Source organism: Marmota monax, unplaced genomic scaffold (genome assembly GCF_021218885.2).
Source record: "Marmota monax isolate L192 unplaced genomic scaffold, Marmota_monax_Labrador192_F-V1.1 WCK01_AAM20220418_F8-fsc00096, whole genome shotgun sequence".
In the NCBI taxonomy this organism is placed as follows: Eukaryota; Metazoa; Chordata; class Mammalia; order Rodentia; family Sciuridae; genus Marmota; species Marmota monax.
In genome coordinates, this window is record NW_026695236.1 from 7,218,499 (window position 1) to 7,237,024 (window position 18,526).

The window sequence follows — 18,526 nt, forward strand, 5'->3', positions numbered from 1 at the left end:
GCAAGTGCTTTACCACTGAGCCACAATCCCAGCCCCTCATTGAATGATCTTAATGCAATGAAATTCCTCTTAGCACTGCCTTCATAGTGTCCCAGAGATTTTGATATGTTGTATCAATGTTTTCATCTACCTCTAAGAATTTATTTTTATCTCTCTCTGATGTCTTCTGCTAGCCATTGTTCATTCAATATCATATTATTTAGTCTCTAGGTGTTGGATTATCTTCTTTTATTTTATCATTGATTTCTTATTTCATTCTATTATGATCTGATAGATATACAGTGTAGTATCTCTATTTTTTGTATTTGCTAGACTTGCTTTGTTGCATAATATACAGTCTATTTCAGAGAAGGATCCATGTGCTGCTGAGAAGATGCCAAGCATCTTCAACTCATTCCTGTCATCCTTTGGACATCAGTGAAACCAAGCAAAGAGTCATTTTTTGTAGGGACCTCTTTCAGGTCCCTAAAGAAAAACCTAGACAACAGTATCATCATAACCCACACACCAGTGGTGCCATCTACTGCAAAGCTAGCTGGAGACTAACACTGTATTGCCCAGCTGCGGGACCTGCAAATTAGTGATTTTTTAGAGTTCATTCAGAAATAATTGAAGGTAGAGGGTTTATTTAGTTTTTTAAATTATTTTTACTGAGTTTTAATCATATCAAACTTTACACATATTTTTAATTTTGTAATTATATAGGTATATTTCTGAAGACAGGAAGCTAGAATATATATAATTTATTTTATAGGTACATTTTTATGCAATATATTGTATAGAATATAATGATAGAATGTATCGCATACAATTTAAATTATCAGTATAAAATTCTATTAGTTTTGTAGTGGTATTTTATTGCCGTTTTAATTTACAGTCCTTTAATGATGTATGTTGTTGACTTCTTTTATATGCTTATGTGCCATTTGTATGTCTTCCTTAAGAGGTGTCTGTTCAAATCTTTCATCCATTTAAAAATCACATTATTCATGTTCTTATTGTCGAGTTTCAAGAGGTCTTTGTATATTTTAGATGAAAGTCCTAGTTTCTTTGAATTTCAATATATGTATAGATTGATGTAATGATAAAAATCAGCATACAGAATAGTTCCATTGCCCCCTGAAACTGCTTGTGTATTATGCCCCCTTATTATTTTGTATTATACCCCTTGGCAACTGCTGATCCTTTCTCCATTGTGTGCTCACGCACACAAACAGTGAAGTTTTGCTGTGCTTAGCAAAACAAGGAGTTCTGTGAGAAACTATGAACTCTTTGAGCTGTGTCCTTGTTGCAGTCTTGCGGAGACGGGAGAAAAGAATGTTCTGCCAAGATTAAAATCTATATAGATATAGATATGTGATTGCCCAGAAATTAACTAACTACAACTCAGATAATAAGAAATATGGAGCACTGTGACCATGAACAAAGTTACTCTGAGAATGTTTATCCATGCTTGATAAGATTAAGCTGCCGGAAAGATGTGTTTCATTTTTGCTGTATAAAAGAAGGAAGGAAAAAATAAACCTGCTGCTTATTCTCTACTGGATGTGTGTGTGTGAGTGTGTCTTTCTTTATGCATCTCTGCTGTACCAGGAATTACGGATTGTCAGCGGGTTCTGACACTCCATCACCACAGCTTTGTCTTTGGTAACATTGTAGAAGTGGAATCACAAAATGTGTAAACTTTTGAGGTTAGCTTCCTTCACTAAGCATAGTGCCTTGAGATTCATCCCAGTTGTTGCATATATCGACAGTACACTCTTTTTATTGCTGAGGTGTATTCCACTGTGTGGATGTACACATTTTGATTATTCATTTACCCATCTAAGGCTGTCAAACTCCCTTATTGGTTTTATTAGAGTCACTGGAATTTCTCATGTGGGCAATTCTCTGAAGTCAAATCAAAACCATTTTATTTCCTCCTTTCCAATCAGCATGGTTTCTGTTTCATTTTCATGCTTTATTGCACTGGGTAGTGTTTCTAGGGCAATGTTGAGTGGACATGGTGGCTCAGGGCATTTCCTTGATTTCTTTGCAATCCCAATCTTTCATCATTATTATGATAATGATGATGAGACCTATAGCTTTTTCATAGACACCTTTCATCAAGTCAAGAAAGTTCCCTTTTATTCCTAGTTTGCTGATAGCTCTTATCATGAATCGATGTAAGGTACCATCAAATGCTTTTTATTCGTCAATTGACTGACAATGTGTTTTTTTCTTTTGAAATCTCATTTGGTCATGATACTTATTATTTGTTAAAATATTACTAAATTCAATTCTCTAATATTTTATAAATGATTTGTTGTATGTCTATGTTCTTGTAAAGTATTGGTCTCTTGCTTTCTTATTCTGTCTTCTTTCTTGCTAGAGATTTGCCAAGGTTTTACTATTTTTAAAGATTCAACTTTTGGTTTAGTGATATTCTCTATTGTTTTTCTATTTTCAGTTTAATTGATTTTTGTTTTAATTTTTGTTGACTTGATTTCTTGTGCTTGCTTTGGGCTTGTTTGGCTTTTATTTTATTTTTAGCTTTTTAAAAGTAGAAGCACATTATTGATTTGAGAACTTTCTTGTTTTTTTAGTATAAGTTATTTTTTCCAGGTTCCTCTGCTCAATAATCTTCCTGGCACTTTTCCATTTTCAGTCTTTTGGCCCAAATGTGGCTTTACTTATGCTACTATGCTGGTATTGCACCCACTTTCAGGACCAGGTGGAAGAACAGAGATAAAGAAAGCAATAGGGTTCATTTCACCCTCTAAATAAACAACACAGCTACTTAGACTGGGAAGAAAAATTCTTTCCTTCAAAATTTTCTATGTCTACAGGTTTCTACTGCTGCTCTCACAGCTATTGGTGCTACTGTCACCACTATAAGATTGTTTGGGGGCCAGGGCATGAGAGAAAGGAGAAAAGAAAAAAAAAAAAAGAAAAGTGGAATTTCCTCTACTCTCTTTGAATGAGATGCTCATCCAGAACACAGGCATTTTCTTGTGCCTGTGCCTCTCTGTCCATGCCACTGTTCACTTCCTGGTTTGAGTCCAGTCTGGAGAGAGTTGCAAGTGAGAAAACTTCCTGCTGATTTGGTGGCAATTCTGATTCTGGTCTTCCCTAACCCAACTGCTGCTGTTTACTCCTTAGAGTCCTTGTAACTGTCCTGCCCTATGGGTTCCTTCCAGGTTGGATAGTTGTATTCAGTGGGAGAGAGAGTGTTGTGCATTTTCTCTACCATACCTTGAATCAGACTCTTAGAACATATTCTATTTTACAGTTTTTCAGTGTGATATAGAACATGTGGTTAGTGGGCCTTCCTGTGTGCTCTTGTCTCAGCCCTGCAAATGTAGGGGTAGATAGGCATCGTTATGAAGATTGATGGAAAGGGAAGAAGCAGAGAGAACAATGTGTTTGCAAAATATCTATCAGTATTGGTGTCAAAGAAATATCTGATATTTATATCCATTCCACAAAATACCTGGAATGTGGTCCTTGAACTAATGTAGGATTAAGCCAGGAGAATCCCAGGCTTCTGAGATGACAGATCTCATTCTTATGTAGTTCTGTGAGGCATTTCTTCATGGTATTCATTTAAAATTTCTCTCATAGCTTTTTAACATTTTTTTAAAATTTAATTTACAAAAATGCTAACCTCCAAATTAATTTTACACTCAACTAATGTGTAACAGTCTAGTTAAAAAAAAAAGAACTGTTTCAGCCCACTCTTCTAACTTTGCAAACAAACATAATGACAACCTGAAGTCCAAGGTCATATAGCTAGTTGTTAGCAAAGCTAGGGCTCTGGACTCCTGGAGTTGTTTCCAGTGAGTGTCTCTCCTCTCCCTAACTCAAGCCATTCCTTTAATTCAACTGAAGTGCTTAGTATGTGCAAGACATTTTGTTAGACAGTTTCAAGAGAGAGGAATAAGGTGTGGCCCTTGCCTCTATGACCTTTATCCTTATGTGGGGGATTAAATATAGAAATAAATATAATATAAGGCAGAAAGTTACTGATGAGATAAACAGATAAAGATAAGGTACTGGAAGAGTTTAGAGAGGAGGGGTGATTACTGTTAGTTGTAAGGATGTGTAAGAAGTGATTTTTTTTTAACAATTTGTTCTAATTAGTTATAAATGAAGGCAGAATGTACTTTGACACATCATACATAAATGGAGTATAATTTCTCATTCTTCCAGTTGTTCATGATTTAGAATCACACCTATCATGTAATCATGTATGTACATAGGGTAATAATGCCTGATTCAGTCTACTCTCTTTCCTAAATCCATACCCACTCCCCTCCCTTCACTCCCCTCTACCTAATCTAAAGTAATTATATCTTCCTTAGCACCCCTCTCCAATTATGAAATAGCATCCGCATATCAAAGAAAACATTCAGCCTTTGTTTTTTTGGGATTGGCTTATTTTGCTTAGCATAACATTCAGCCTTTGTTTTTTGGGGGGGGGATTGGCTTATTTTGCTTAGCATAATATTTTCTAGCTCCATCTATTTACTGGCAAATGCCATAATTTCATTCTTCTTTAAGGCTGAGTAATATTCCTTTTGTGTTTATATACCACATTTTCTTTATCCATTCCTCAGCTAATGACACATAGGTTGGTTCCATATTTTAGCTATTGTGAGTTGAACTGCTATGTTTACATTGATGTGGCTGCATCACTCTAGTATGCTGATTTTAAGTCTTTTGGGTATAAACCAAGGAGTAGGATAACTAGGTCAAATGGTGGTTTCATTCCAAGTTTTCTGAGGAATCTCCATACTGCTTTCCATAATGGTTGCACCAATTTTCAGTCCCATCAGAAGCAGGAGGAATCACAATACTAGATTTTAAACTATATTACAGAGCCATAGTAACAAAAATGGTTATGGTATTGGCACCAAAAGAGACACACATGGAAGAGAAGACACAGAGACAAACCCACATGAGTACAGTTATCTCATACTAGACAAAGGTGCCAAAAACATTTATTGGAGAAAAAATAGTCTGTTCAATAAAAGGTGCTTGGAAAATTGGAAATCCACATGTAACAAAATGAAATTAACCCTTTTGTCTCACCCTGCTCAAAACTCAACTCAAAGTGGATCAAAAACTTAGGCAACAGAACAGAGACCCTGTGCTTAATAGAAGAAAAAGTAGGTCTAAATCTTCACCATGTTGGTCTAGGATCTGACTTCCTTAACAAGACTCCTAAAGCACAAGAAATAATATCAAGAATCAATAAATGGGATGGATTCAAACTAAAAAGCTTCTTCTCAGCAAAAGAAACAATCAGTGAGGTGAATAGAGAGCCTACAGCTTGGGAGCAAATCTTTACCCCTCACACATCAGATAGAGCACTAATCTCTAGAGTATATAAAGAACTCAAAAAGCTAAACACCAAAAAACCAAATAACCCAATCATTAAAAGGGCCAAGGAACTGAACAGACCCTTCTCAGAAGGTGATATATAATCAATCAACAAACATATGAAAAAATGTTCAACATCTCTAGCTATTAAAGAAATGCAAATCAAAACTACTCTAAAATTTCATCTGACTCCAGTCAGAATATCAGCTATTAAGAATACAAACAGCAATAAGTGTTGGTGAGGATGTGGGAGAAAAGGCACACTCATACACTGCTGCTAGGACTGCAAATTGTGCAGCCAATATGGAAAGCAGTATGGAGACTCCTTGGAAATCTGGGAATGGAACCACCATTTGACCCAGCTATTCCACTTCTAAATCTATACCCAAAGGACTTAAAAACAGCATACTACAGGGACACAGCCACATCAATGTTTATTGCAGCACAATTCTCAATAGCTAAATTGTGGAACAAACCTAGATACTCTTCAGTAGATAAATGGATAAAGAAAATGTGGTATATATACACAATGGAATGTTACTCAACAATAAAAGAGAATAAAATCATGGCATTCACAGGTAAATGGATGGAGATGGAGAACATAATGCTAAATGAAGTTATCCAATCCCAAAAAAACAAATGCCAAATGTTTTCCGATATAAGGAGGCTGATTCCCTCCATTGTCTCACATTGCTTTCCCCTCACACCTTTTTTTTGTTTACTTTTTTCTTCCCTTTCATTTACTCCATTTTCAAATTTTTATTAAAGCTCTGTCATACTCTGTGTCAGGAACTGAGATATCTTTTTTTTTTTTTCCTCAGAAAAATTACAAAGTGGAAGGACAAAAAAGCACACCTTTCTCCATTCAATGGTGTAAGTAATGTGCTCCTCTGTCTGTGGGTTGATTTTGATCACCATCATCCTCCCAGGCCTTTTCCTCCATACCAGCTGTAACATCCTCAACATTCTATAACTTGTGGTCTCCCTGTGGTTTGATCAATGCAGATCTAGAAAATGCTCTTATCCTTTCATAAGGCTGTTTTTTGAATAAGCTAATGATAGTTTGTTCAGGGATAAGTCATGACTGGGAAAGTTCATTCTAATGGTGGATGCCATGTGTAGAAGTTAAAGTGGCCAGATGTGTATTTCCTAATGAATATTCACCCCGTAGTAAATGTCAAAAGCTCTAATTAGGTACACAAAGCCACACAGAATCACATGGTCATTCTGGACTCTGGCAATTTTCAATGGAAGGTGAATGTAACAGTCTGAGTTGTTCTGGTGCAGGTGAATGAAGAGCCTGTTAACTCTGAGGGCTGGCACTGTGCAAGATCTCTCCTAGAAGTTGTTACAGGCAGCAGTTCCATTAAGAACCCAGAATGTCATGATGCAGAGAGCCCAGGATTTGTACTGGTCAACCATGACTCATTAATGGTAGATGGATGAAAGATTAAACAATGCAGTTTAGTGAGTTGTCATACTTACTATTAAAAATGAAGACATGGACAATGTTTTTCAACTTCAGAGTATTTTAAAGGTGACTTTGAATTGCCTAATGCCACATCTTAAAAATTGAATCAATGGCTTATAATTCAAAATAGAAAACAAAGCAATTTCTATAAAGAGAGCAAAAAAGTTTTGCAGAGAGGTTTTGCCATTTCTATATAGCTTTGCAAACGAAAATTGTGTTTGGATTCCAGTGACCCTAAATAACCAGGATAGAAGTGGGACTTTTATTTTTTTTTCACACTGATTTTCAGATTTGTCTTTAAATTCTCCATGATGAGTGTCTGTCATTTTTGATGGTGACAAGATGCTTAATGATGAAAACCAGAAAAGACCTTTACTGGGGGAGTTCAAGCTGTAACCCACCCTGGATCTGACTCTATATAAAAATATTTGAAAACAGACAAGGACAGAGGAGCACATAAAGAAGAATTGCAGCTCATGGCAGCTTAAGCAAAAACAGCTAGGACCACCCCATGATTGTTTTACCTGCTAAAGCATGGTGGCTTTTCTCCTTGCATATGAGAGCTGTTGGAAACCATAACTTTCAGCAAGTGCTAGTAGAAGTTCTATCTCATCATGCAGAAACTCAAGAATTGAAGAGAATGTTGTTTGGAGTAATTGTGCATACTTCTGAAAATCTCAAGCCTAAAAAGGAATCCATGAAGTCAGATTTCAGAGAAAATACTCAAATCAAATATAGCTCTGAGTTGTAGTGTAAGAAAAAACAAAACAAAACAAAAAACAATTGCATTTCCTTGGAGAGAGATTCAGAGAGATTCCCTGAAGTAGTGGAAAAAACTAAAAAGAGTGGCTTTTGGTCCTTCCAGTATTCAAAGAATGAAGGAGAAAGCCTAGTCTTAAAATTGTTTGAGACAATTGTTTCTTTTATAAACCCTCCTTCTGGAATATTGCAGAGTCCCCTCATATTTCCTTCTCAAAATTAGATCATTCCTCTGCAACCTCTAAGAGACTACGACTCACTTTGAGATGACTCTAGTGAACAAAAAGCAAGTCACTATCCCGAGTCTGCATTCTGAGCTTTTATGTCTCACTGCCTGTCACAAGGAAGCTTCCTGGACATTTTAGACTTTTTGAAAAACTGCAATTCAATAAAAATGAAGATTTTCCTTTTAGGTCGCCATTTCTTCTGGCAGACTGAGCCTAAAGTGCACTTTATTTCCCTTTAATTTAACAGCTCCAGCAGCTTTTCCAGTTAAATCGACTGTTCATTATTGAGCCCCATTTATGAAGGGGCTGTGCAGTGCAGTTTAATGAATCCTTGGCACAAAGCTCCCTTTCAGGGCTGGAAAAGAATAGGGGCTGTTCAGGCCCTGTAGGGCTGTATGTCAAAGCCAGCCCATAATGCCTGTCAGCCAAGGGCAGAAATTCCCACTGATATAAGAATGTGCAAGAAATCAACTTTCACCACCGACGAGCAGATTAAGACACGATCAGGAAATGAGACTGTAGGTTTAGAACAGTGACACCTGTTTGAACAGAGCGATTTTCCCATCCCTTGATCACTGTGTGGCTGGAGTGGGGGCTGGGAGAAGCTGCAGCACAGCCAAGGCCGCAAAGCCCTTGCAGGTTCTCTGGGAGCAGAAGGAAGGACTTTGCGGTGGGCATCTTAGGGTGAGGCCCTGTGCTAAGTGCCTTCATACCATTTTACTACTTTAATCCTTATAATGAGCCTATAAAGATTATTACCATAAGACAGGGGAGGAAAGTGAAGTTCAGGTGCTTTCATTTTTGGTTCCAGGTTACACTGCTCACTGACCTATGTAGCTGTGGGATGTCTGTCTTTTCCAGTGCTTTGGAGTGTGGTTCAGCAAACAGGTTTGGTCTTTTGGAAATATCCAAACTCTAGTCACTGCAATGAAAAGTTTTCATTGCGTGAGATATATATTGAATATTTGTGTGCTAGGCACATGTAATATTGCTGAAAATACAGGTAGATGAGACATAGAATGATGTATGAGGAGGGGTAGTTAAGGGCCTGCTTTGACTACTAAGCATCTCTGGACAATATATAATGCTCATATTTTTCAAACCTTAGGAAACCTTGGGAAAGACCCTCTTACTAAGTCTTGGCTGTGCTAATGGTGAAAATAGTACAAAAGATTTCTACAGAAAGGAGTTCTAGATGCTTTGGTGGTACATTAGTACCTGGATCCTGTGTTCTCAAAATGGGATTATAGATTGGTTTTCTTCCACCATCATGAAACAGATAAAGCCAGTTGAAATATAATTTTCAAAAATGTAAAATCGCAACTCTGAGGTAAATATAATATGAAGCACATGTAAAAGAGCCTATTTAACTCATTAATTAGTAACAACCAGTAAATGTTAGGACTCCCTCAAAGAACATGTACAATTCTAAATGTTTATATATATATATATATATATATATATATATATATATATACACACACACACACACACACACACACACACATATATGTCTATATACATACCTGTATATGCATATACTTATATATACATATGCAATGTTAGTAATACTTAAGCAGTAAAAGCAATATTGATACATATGCTTAGGATAAATTTATTAGATTACATAAAAGCTGGACTATAATTTTTTGTTGTTACCTATTCCATAGACAAAAATTATTTGCATATCTATTAGAAAAAAATCTCTATCAGAAAACAAGTAATTTTACCAAATCTGATCAATCTGATTACCTCTAATCAATAACAAATATGAGAAGAATGAAATTACATTCCTCTAGACAGTCTCTACATAGTTTTTTCCCCTGTACAACATTGAAAGAATGCAGGGCTCTCATTTTTGCCTTATTCCAAGTTTTGATTTTGGTTTTTGATAATTAGGACCCACCTAAAGAAAGGAAATGATCTGTCTACATCACAGTGAGTTAGTGGCAGATGCAGAACTAAAACTCAGGTCTGCTGTCTTCCTAACAGTGCTTGCTCTGTTTACTGCTGTGGGCATTCTGATTCCTTAACCTAGTGTTTCTACTAGAGCTCCAAGAGGAAGAGAACTTGTTTGGTGGTTATAGAGTGAAGGGGCATACATTTTTTTCAGGGCAGTGTTTAATTCATTTGAATTTTATGTAGGATAGAGAAACATGTGCATATTGACCCATGTTGCTAAAGTAGAAATTAGGAACATTTACTTCCTGCTAATAGCCCAGAGGTGATTTAGTTCCTTAGATGGGTCTCCCTAGAAACAGACCCAGAGATAGAGAGTTGTATGCAGAAGATTGAGGTGCACTCTTGAGAGAGATATTTGTAGGAAAATGAGGAAGTCAGGATTGGATGGAAAGAGAAGCTGACCTTCCATCTGCCTCAGCTAGTCTAGTTCTGGAGCTGGGATGGCCTAGCAGTTTTGACCCAAGTTGAGGCAAGAAATATCTGGCCTTCTTAACCCTCTCTGGTACATGTGGGAGGGCAATGTGACCTTGGGAAAGGCTATTTCCTTCAGCTGAGGTCAATGATTGGTAAGAGGTCCAACCATGAGCTCTCAGTAGCCAGCAGACTCAGCAGCTAGAGGATGGGCTCATGGGCTCCCAGAGGGATGTGCACAGCACACCACAGTATCCACTACATCTGGGTTTTATTACAAGGCTAACTAAAATAGAAAGGTTCCAATTCAAGGGTCAACACTGATGGATTACTAGTGAATGTCAGGAACACTCCGTGGAGACCTAGGTTCTAGACTCATCAGGGCTTAGAGTGATGGTAAGAGTGTGGGGATTGAGAAGTGATGTCTGGACAAGGGAGTAGGGTATGATGCCACATTGCTTCTTGTATTTCATGTTGATGTAGAGTAACTACACCACAGTTTGCCAGGGACCATCATCATTTATGTCTGTGTGTTTAGGGTGGCTACTAATAATGTAACATTTTTATGCATAAAATGTCCTTCCTCTGAAGGCTAATTTTATGGTCACCTAAGTAAGAGGTTCTGCTCCATCTTGCTATTCCTGCCTCTGAGAAAAACTCCCTTTTATCTGAACCCCAGTTGAGAAAAGTAGCCTAGTATATTCAGTGTATTTAGGATTTCAAAGAAGACTGGCAGAAAGCATTTGCTTCTAGCTTAGTAACACAAAGCTTTATGGAGGCAGAGTTACAAGCATTCCTGGAAACTGTCCTAGAATGAGAAAGGAGGAGGTAGAATGTGAGGCAAAGTACACAAAGAATAAAACATAGATAACCACCACAGAAGATTAGTCTGCCACTTGGTAGACCAGAATGTGGCAGATATAGTCATCTTTTGGCCTGGCTGGAGGTATGTTGACCCTGCATTTAAAAGCAGAGACCCTTAAGGTTAGAAGGGAATGTAGAGATCACTTGTCTATTTTATAGAGGGACATGGGAAGAATTTACACTCAAGATATTTGTCGACCAGGAACTAACACCCTGCATCTTGAAGCCTCTCAGGACAGTACTTCTTCCACGGGAGCAGCCCTTATTTGACTTCTCCAAAGAGAAATTAGCAGTATCCATAGCAGTGACAACATCATGGCAGCAGCCATTTGGCTTCAGTTAAAAGAGAAAGATTGTTCACAGACCTGGGATGACTTGGCACAGAGGCTAGAAAGAAAATTGCTCTGTGCAAGAGCATGGGGAATTATTTTTTTCCTGTGTAAACAGAGTATGGCATCAGGTTGGGGACCAGAATCCTCTCTGGTGCCAGAAAAGTGACAAATACTAAAAAGTGCTACCAAGAGCAAGGCAGTGTGCCACACGCCATGGAATACAAAGATAAATAAGTTCCTCTGCTCAGAAATCTCTGATGGCTCTTCAGTTTCATAAGATCAAGTCTATGCTCCTTTGATCTTCCTCCATGCCCTACCTCACACCCCACAGTACTGCCACGTCGTTGTACTGTTTGATTGATGCTACCCTGCTAGTTTTTTTTAAAGGATTTATTTTTGATTTATGTGCATATTGACCCATGTTGCTAAGGTAGAAATTAGGGACATTTACTTCCTGGGCAGAGGTGATTTGGTTCCTTAGATGGGTTTCCCTAAAAACATACCCAGCACAAATAAAAGGAAGGTGGAGATTTCCCTTTGTCCCCTACCCTTACACATGCATATTTTCCCTTATCATCCACATTCCTCACATGGGTGGTGCATTTATTACAGCTGATGAATTTCTGTTGACATATTAACCACCCAAAGTACATAGTTTACACTAGGGTTTGCTTTTTGTGTGCTACCTATGGGTGTGGAAAAATCTACAAGGACATATTTCCATCATTACAGTATCATACAGAATATTTTCACTACTCTAAAAATCCTCTGTTTTTTACCTTTTTTTCCTCTCTCTACCCTCCAACTCCTGGCAGTCATTGATATTTTTACTGTCTCCAAAATTTTGCGTTTTTCAGAATGTCATATGGTTGGAATCATATGTATGGTATGTAACCTTTTCATATTGGTCTATTTTACTGAGCAGTGTATATTTAAGGTTCCTTTATGTCTTCTTATGGCTGGGTAGCTCATTTCCTTTTAGTGCAGAATAATATTCCACTGCCTGGATGTACCACTGTTTATTGATTCAACTAACGAAGTTTTCAGTTGCTGACTAGTTTTGACATTTATTAATAAAGCTGCTATAAACATCCATGTGTGGATTTCTTTGTGGACATAACTTTTCAACTCCTTTGGGTAAATATCAAGGAATGCAATTACTGAGTGGTAAGAGTACATTTAGTTTTGTAAGAAATGTCTAAAGTGTCTTCTAGTATATCATTTTTCATTTTCTCTAGAAATGAATGAGTTCCTGCTGCTCCACAATCTTGGCAACATTTGGTGTTGTCAGAATTCTGGGTTTTGGCCATTCTATTGGTGTGTAGTGCAATCTTAGTCTTGTTTTGATTTGCATTTCTTGGATGAAATATGATGTTAAGCATCCTTCCATGTGCTTATTTACCATCTTGTATATCTCCTTTGGTGAGGCATTTATTCAGGCATTTTTCTTATTTTTAAACTGGATTGTTTATTTTCTTATTGTTAAAATTTTTGAGTTCTTTGTATATTTCAGATAACAGTCCTTTATCAAATCAGGTGTATTTTTGTGAATTTTTTTTCACAGATGCATCTTTTATGAATATGGCTTGTCTCCTCATTCTTTTTACATTATCTTTTACAGAGCATAAGTTTTCAGGTTTTTTTTTTCTTATTTTGAACCCAAGGGCTCTTAACCACTAAGACACATCCCCAGCTCTTTATAAATTTTTTATTTAGAGACAGGGTCTTACTAAGTTACTTAGGGCCTCACTAACCTGCTGAGGCTAACTTTGAACTCTCAATCCTCCTGCCTCAGCCTCCTAAGCTGCTGGGATTACAAGAGTACACAACTGTGCCTAGCAGAACTTTCCAGTTTTACTGAAGGTCATCTTATCAGTTATTTTTTCATGGATCTGTTGTTTTGTATCTAAAAAGTCATCTCCAGACCCAAGGCCATCTAGTTTTTTTTTTTCCAAGTTAACTTCTAGGATTCTGAGGATTTTTTTTTATTTTGCATTTAGGTCTATGATCCATTTTGAGTTAATTTCTGTCTCAACTCATTTTCTGCATATAGATGTTCAGTTGTTCTAGCACCATTTGTTGAAAAGACACAAGACTATATTTGCTCCATTGTATTGCCTTTACTCCTTGGTCAGAGATGAGTTGACTGCTTGGGCTGTCTATTCTGTTCCATTGATCTATTTATCTGTGATTTCATCAATATGACACAATCTTGATTACTAAACTTCTTAGTAAGTCTTAAAGTTGGATAGTGTCAGTTTTCTAGTTTTGTTCTTCTTCAGTATTGTGTTGCCACTGTGTAAATTTAAAGTCTCCATATCTGGGATCATGAGCAGGCTCTCTATAATGCCACCCTGCCCCCTTTAAAAAAATTGTCAGAACTCTCCATTTCTTTTAAGGCCAAACTTAATGACATCTTTGTGGAGCCTCCTTAATATTTCCAGCATAGTGAATTACTCTCTCTTAAGTGCTCCAAGACAATTTGTTTGTATGTCTATAAAATACTGTTTTGAGGATAGGAAGCATGTCTATGCCATTTGTTCATGTCTAGGGCATGGTGTACCTAGGATGTAGTAGGTGTTCAGTAAATGTCTGCTAAACAGATAAATAAAGGACATGACAAGTAGGTCATTAGAGATTATATATGTCTTAGGACCAGGACTTAATCATGTTTGTGGTTTTGGTGCTTGGGATGATGCCTAGCACAGAGAAAGCCCCCCAAAAAAATATTTGGTAAGTCATGAAGATAAACAAGTACATAAATAGCTCTATAGAAGGCAGTCTGAGCCTGAAGATAGGGGATTTGAGTTTGAAGCTAAACACTTGCTATCAGCTATTTGGCTGATGACAACTGCCTAAGTTTAGGTTTAGGTTTCTTCAGTAAAATGGAGACTCTAGTACCTACCTGAAGGGGTTACTGGGAGGATTATATGGATAATATGTGCAAGTACTGCTTTGAAACTAAGGTGAGAGGTCAACAAATGCTTGCTGAGTGAATGTACAGGTGGATAAAGAAGTACTATAAAAGACATGCAGGAAGCTTAAGGGGAGGAGATATGACAGCCTGGGTTGGTAGCAATGAGAACTTGGGAGCAGTTTTGATAGAGGCTGACAATAATGAGGTTTTAAAAGCAGGATAGAATCCTCAGAAAGGGTAGTGGAATCTGTGATTCCCTAGTTCGATCTTATAGAAATGTAATCTAATATATTTTCTACTGTCTTAAATGTTAAGTTCAGTGAAAATCATTTTAATAACAATGAGACAAGGCCAAGTACAGAATAGCAAAAGTGCCACTGGCTGAGATGTCTAAATTCAGATTCCCTTTTCATAAAAGTGATTTTTGAGGGGCTGTTGGTAGGTCTGGTAACCTGAGATTTGAAATTACCCCCTTAACTCATTTCCGCCTTTGGAGCAGTCAGGAAGTACTTTCCGGAAAGAACAGGCAGGTTTAATGCAATTATGCAGCCTTGGCCCTCCCAACTTGGCGATGTGCTGGGCAGCTCCAGCTGGCCTCACAGAAGAGAGAGTAAACTTCAGCTGCCCCTTGGGCCATTGTTTTAGTGCTCTGCAGAGAAGTGTTCCAGTGGCTGATTGGAGCTGCTTAAGCTATTTAATTGAATGAATTCAACCTCATATAATAGGATCTAGGTCTTTAAGCATTTCTGTCTGGTGCACCGGATATTGGGCTGTTGGGCTGCTCAAGTTACCCAGACTTACCACGGCCCTGGGCTTTCTGGTGTCCAGAGTTGGCTGCAGACCTCTGTGGGCTCCGAACAGCCTTGTATTCTGCTGGGATGGATTCACCTTGAGTTTCGAGCTCTTAGTGGGGTATGTTATCAAGTGTTCACATGAAGTCTGAGTATAAAAGACTGCACACGGAGGGACTGATGTGATTTTCCTCATTTTCATGAAAGGAGGAGATTTTTCACTTTTTGGAAATTGAGTCCTTCAGCTCCCTCTTGGCTCCTCTTCCTGGGCCTGCCACAGAGTGGCCATGTGACAGAGCAGGCCTCGAATGTGTTAGAAGGGGACAGGAAGAAAACTGAAAGGCAGGTGGATCTTCTTCAGCCTTACTCACCTTCAATTCAAACTTCATACTGATCCCAAGTGAGATTTATTTTATAAAAATGGTGTAATTTAAAAACTTGACAGATCTTAAGTGAACAGTAATGAGTTTTGACAAACATACCCTAAAATGGCTTGGCTATGGTTGGATGATCCCTTATGGCTTCATGTGTTGGAATTTAATCCCCATTATGAGGTATTAGGAGAATGAAAATAAGCTGACTGTGGGGTTTAGAGGTGGGGCCTTTGAAAGGTGATTAGGATTATATAAGGTCATTAGGGTGGGGATTTATGACTGAATTCTGGTGGTTTTATAAGAACAAAAGATACATATATATATATATATGTATATATATATATAATATAGATATATATTCTGTTCTCTTTTTAGGGAGAACAGAAGACAGATATATATCTATAATATACAGATGAGATATATATCCTATCTATCTATCCATCATCTATCTACCTATCTCTTTTCTTTTGTCATGTGATATTTTGCATCATTTTGGAATTCTGCCAGCAAGAAGGCCATCACCAGAACTGGTCCCTATACTTTGGACCTTCAGAACTGGGCACCAAAATAAACCTCTTTTCTATATAAAGTAGCTTGCCCCAAGTATTTTGTAATAGTAACAAAATGGACTAATATACCCAACACTCCAGTAAAGATATAATAACTTTTCCATCACCACATAAAATTTCTTTGCCCTCCCTTTCAGTTAATCCCATCCCATAGGCAACCACTATTCTGACTTTCAGTGCCAAAAATTAGTTTTCCTGTTCTAGAAGTTCATATAAATGGAATTGTACAATATGCATTCTTTTTAAGTACAACTCATTTAGTTCAGTTCATAGTTTTGAGATTTATCCATGTTGTTGCAATAGTAGTTTGTACCTTTTTATTGATGAATAATGTTCCATTGTAGATACCTGCCATGCATAATAATCTTTCTAAGACAGGAAAATGACCATTCTCTGTGTTTAAAATCCTCTACTATTACCCCCATTGTTTAACCAAGAATTGTTAGTATGGCATTCAAACTTCCTCATCTGATCATGGCTACTCTTACCCATGCAAACCACATTCCAGATGAACATTTCACTGTTTTGTTCTTCTGATCTGGTAAAGAAGATCTTTCTTTGCTTCTTCCTCCCATGGAAGGCATTTCCCAGGCTTCATACCTGTATGAAGTCTTCCTTCACCTGTCAGCAACAACTTAACACTTCCCTCAGTTATAGACCAGACATTGTGGTTTTGAGAATGGGATAATGCCTAAGTGCCCTTGGCCATCTCTGCATCAGAAAGGAGCTGCACTCTGTGGATGGAGGATTTTAGCATGGAAAATTGATAAATGTTATTATTGGAGGACTAAAATTCTGAGTGGTTAGCATTTCCAAGATAACTTTGACAATCCACATGAATCAGGGTCTTTTCACATTTAGTCACACTTCCTGGAAGAAAGTGAGAGTATTTAAGAGTTACATCTTCACTTCTGTATCCATCTTCTCAGAGATCTAATGTCCATCTCTAATCAAATTTTTGAGAAACTGGGAACCTCTTATTGGGAACTCAGAACATATGCTGGCCACCATTTTTTGGGGGAAAATATGTAGTTCACGTACAAAAAATTTCACTCTTTATAAAACATTTCTATGATTTCAATTATTTTATTTTTAAAATTAATTTAAAATTTCATTGACAAATAATAGTTGTGTATAATCATGAGGTATTTATGTGATGTTTTGATATATAGACATTGTTGAATGACTAATTAAGCTAATTAGCATAGCACTTTCATACTTATTTTTTTGCATGATGAGAATATTTGAAATTTCCTCTTAGTTACTTTGAAATATACATCACATTATTATTGACTATAGTTACCATGCTGTGAAATACATCTTAAATATTCTTTCTTCATGACACTTTGTACCCTTTGATCAACATCTCCTATTCCTCAACATGTTCATCCTGGATTCCCTCGTAACCACCATTCTACTCTCCATTTTTATGAGTTTGATTTTTTTAAATATATTCTACATACAGATGAAATCATAAGGTTTGGCTATTAATTATTTGGCTTGGCTTATTTCACTAAGCATAAGGTCCTCCAGATTCATCCGTGTTGTTATAAGTGACAGGATGTTCTTTTAAAAGCCTGAATGGTATTCTATTGTATTCTTTATCCATTCATCTGTCCATTGGTGCTTAGGTTGATTTCATTGGTTATTGTGAAAAATGCTGCAATGAATATGCATGCAGATGTCTCTTTGACACAGAGATTTCATTTCCTGTGGATATATACCCAGCAGTGAGATTGCTGGATCCTATGGTAGTTACATTTTAATTTTTGAGGAGATCGCATACTATTTTTTCATAATGGCTGTACTAAATTTCACCAACGGTCTGCAAGTGTTCCCTTTTCATTATATCCTTGCCAACATTTATCTCTTCTCTTTTTGATAATAGCCATTCAAACAGGTGTGAGGTGACATCTCATTGTGATCTGAATTTACAGTTCCCTGATGATTACGATGATGAGCATTTCTCCAAATACCTCTTGGCCATTTGTATGTCTTCTTTTGAGAAATGTCTTCTGGTCAGGTCCCTTGCCCATTTTTTAATTGGTTCATTTGTTTTATTACTATGGTTTGTTTTGAGTTCCTTGTATATTTTGGATATTAATCCCTTATCAAATATTTGGTTTGCAAATATTTTTCCCAATATGCAGGTTTTCTGTTTATTCTGTTGTTTTCTTTGCTAAAAACCAGTCTTTTGAAGGGTATGTTTGTTCAATGCTTTCTTTTTTTTTCAAACTACAGTCAAAAAATTGTGCAATTATCCACACTAATTCCAGAATATTTTCATCACCCTAAAAAGAATCCTCATACCCATTAATAAAGGCCCCAAATTTTAGAAAATGAAATAAAAAATTTTAAAAACCTTAATCACAGAATACTGTATAGCAATAGCATACAGTTTTAAAAAGCAATAAGAATATTTAATATTAGGGGGATGAAATCATTTGCAATCTTCTACTAAGGTGACTATTTACAGATAAGTAAC

At 37.0% G+C, this 18,526-nt stretch overlaps 1 protein-coding gene across 1 annotated transcript in view; it reads right to left on the reverse strand.

The window, feature by feature from the left end:
• The window catches only part of LOC124089378 (butyrophilin subfamily 1 member A1), a 39,020-nt gene extending 31,372 nt beyond the window's left edge, over positions 1-7,648 (reverse strand). Inside the window, exon 1 of the mRNA XM_058577372.1 lies at positions 7,360-7,648. The gene's annotated coding sequence lies outside the window, so the exon portion shown is untranslated. The remainder of the gene's footprint in view (positions 1-7,359) is intronic.
• Between the last annotated feature and the right edge of the window lie 10,878 nt (positions 7,649-18,526).